The sequence below is a fragment of the Lolium rigidum genome, chromosome 5 (assembly GCF_022539505.1).
Source record: "Lolium rigidum isolate FL_2022 chromosome 5, APGP_CSIRO_Lrig_0.1, whole genome shotgun sequence".
Taxonomy (NCBI): domain Eukaryota; kingdom Viridiplantae; phylum Streptophyta; class Magnoliopsida; order Poales; family Poaceae; genus Lolium; species Lolium rigidum.
The window spans coordinates 173671109-173674344 of NC_061512.1; positions in this window are offsets into that span (position 1 = coordinate 173671109).

The following is a 3236-nucleotide window of genomic DNA, read 5'->3' on the forward strand; positions in this document are numbered from 1 at the left end:
GAGTTTTAATTCCAGGCCTAGCGTAGAGTCCTCCGGGAGATGATTCCCCTCTCCGGCAGGGTGCCGGAGGCGATCTCCTGAATCCCCCGAGATGGGATTGGCGGCGGCGGCGTCTCTGGAAGGTTTTCCGTATCGTGGCTCTCGGTGCTGGGGGTTTCGCGACGGAGGCTTTAAGTAGGCGGAAGGGCAGGTCGGGGAGGGGCACGAGGGCCCCACACTACGAGTCGGCGTGGCCAAGGGGCAGGCCGCGCCGCCCTAGGGTGTGGGCGCCTCGTGGCCCCACTTCGTCTCCTCTTCGGTCTTCGGAAGCTTCGTGGCAAAATAGGACCCCGGGCGTTGATTTCGTCCAATTCCGAGAATATTTCGTTACTAGGATTTACGAAACCAAAAACGGCAGAAAACGAGCAAGCGGCACTTCGGCATCTTGTTAATAGGTTAGTTCCAGAAAATGCACGAATATGACATAAAGTGTGCATAAAACATGTAGATATCATCAATAATGTGGCATGGAACACAAGAAATTATCGATACGTCGGAGACGTATCAGTGGCCTCCTCGGCATCACTATCAGTGGTGTCATCCTCGGCGGCACCATCGGTTCGGTACTCGGGATCGCCGCCTTCATCCTCGCCGTTGTGTGGAGGTCGCAGACGAGGACGCCGATGAGCTCTTGCTCCACAGCGTGGCATCGAGGAGGAGACGACCGGTGATGTGGAGGCGCCTGGTTCCGATGTGGAGGAGCAGGGGCGTCGGTGACGATGCAGAGGAGGGCGGGAATGGCGAGGCGGCGAGCAGGTGGCTTCGGAGAGAGGCGCCGGCGGAGAGGGGGTGGTGGATGGGGAGAGGTGGCCGCCGCGGAGAGGGGGGAATCGAGATCGAGATTGAGTGGCGTCGGTGACGATGCAGAGGAGGGCGAGCAGGTGGCTTCGGAGAGAGGTTGATCGAGGAGCAGGTGGCCAGCGGACAGGGAGGAAAACGGTGTCGCCGGGTTCTGTGGTCGCTCGTGTGAGAAGGGGTGGCGAGGGAGGCAAAGGGCGTCGCGAGGAAGAAGAGGAGCAGGTGGGATCTAGTCGGGACGGGGAAAAAGGGCCGATTTTGGCTAAGTCCCTGACACCTTAGCAATGGCGCACCTCTCGGGGTGCGCCACTATGAGGCTTAGCGATTGCGTACCTCTCGGGGTGCGCCACCATGAGGCTTGGTTACGGTAAAAACGAAACCGCACCCTTGTTTGATAAGAACCGAATAGCACCGCATTGGCTCTGTACCCTAGTTGATTTGCCAAACCCAGCCGCCAAGGTTCGAACCCTGGTGGCCCCCTTTTTCCCCTTTTAATTTTTTTTGTTTTAACCATGTAATAAATAACACAATACAACAAATTATAATGCATACATAATTATAATTATGTATAATATTTAAAATATAGAAGACCCAAAAAAATATAAATTATGTGCCTATTTTGATTGGTAGAATGTGTAGATTAACAATATGGCATCCATTCATACAAAAAATGATACATAATTGTATGCCCACACACACATGGTCGGAACATCATGATTCAATCTTGGTTAATTATCTTTTCACAACCTTCTTTCCCTTCTTTCTCGCGGTTGAATAATTTAGCCCCGAAACTCCTTGACTTCTTCTTTTGAACGGACGACCTTTATTAGGTAGGGTGGTCCTGCTTCTTCTTGTTGTGTATGGTGCTTCATCGTAATCATAATCTTCCATCTTCGGGTCGTCGTACTGGTCGAAGTCTAGCTCGTTGGCGGCTCCATCCATTCCAATGATACTCATTTTGCCTCTCCTCACGACAAAACGGCTGGGCTTTTGCGGGTTGGTAATGAAGAAGCATTGGTCCACTTGGGAAGTTAGTACCCATGGCTCATATTTCACGGTGACCTTTGCACCCGCTGTCTTGGATTTGGCTTCGGGTATAACCATGGTGGTGAAATGTCGGTCTTCTTTTGCGACGCTCTTGGCCCACATGACATGGAACATCGACACATTCTCTCCAGCGTAGCTCACCTCCCAGATCTCCTCGATCTTTCCGTAGTATCTCTCCTTGATGTCACCGGTGTAGGATTCCATCGTTACCCTGTAGTTCTTATAATCGCTCTTCATGTCCTTTTCCTCGGTGTAGAATGTGTAGCCGTTGATATCGTATGCCTGAAATGTCATCAGGTTGTGTTCGGCGCCCTGTGACAAGGCAATATGAGTTTTTCTTACACAGAAGAATCCTCGTTTATAGGGTACGTCAGCATCTTGTCCTTGAACCACCACGTGAAGGTTGAGTTGTGCTCTTTGATTATATCTCTGTTCGTCCTCTGTTGGCCATGATCATTGTACGTCTTTGCGATAAAGGTTTTGTGCTCTACCACCCAAGGATCAACCACTTCTATGTGTTGTAGCGTGACTAGGTTTGCTCTTTCAAAGTCGGCGATTCGACCCTTGAAGTCGACATGCATTTCGCGGCTACCCTCGTGGTGACCCCATCCAGCGAGCTTCTCGAGGTGCCTGTTTAATGGCAGACCAACGGGGTTCTCGATTTCTAGATAACTCGTGCAGAAGGAGATGCACTCTTCGGTCAAAAAGCCCTTGGCTATGCTTCCGTCTGGATGTGCCCTGTTGCGAACGTACCCTTTGATGACACCATTCATCCTTTCGAACGGCATCATGCTGTGCAGGAACGTCGGCCCCAGTTGGATGATATCCTCCATGATATGTACCGATAGATGCACCATAATGTCAAAGAATGCGGGTGGGAAGTACATCTCAAGCTCGCACAGTATCACCACGATCTCTTCTTGTAGACTTTTGAGTTGCCTCATGCCAACAGACTTCTCAGAGATGATGTCGAAAAAGTTGCATAGGCCAAAAAGCGTTTCACGGACGTGCGCATCCATGATCCCACATATTGCAACCGGAAGTATCTGCGTCATCGTCATGTGACAGTCGTGAGACTTCATCCCGCTGAACCTCTTCTTCGCTTTGTCTAGGTACGTGCTTATCATCCCCGCGTAACCATAAGGAAGTTTAACTCCTAGGAGACAGTCGAAAAACTGCTCGATCTCCTTCTGACTTAGAGTGAAGCACGCGAGGGGGGAGTAATAGTCGATCTTCTTGGCCTTTTTGCCCTTGCGACAACTTTGTGTGTCCTCCGCATCATCATCGTCATCATCATTAGGGCGTCCCGCGTGAAGCTCCTCCCTGATCCCAATTGACAGCAAGTCGTACCT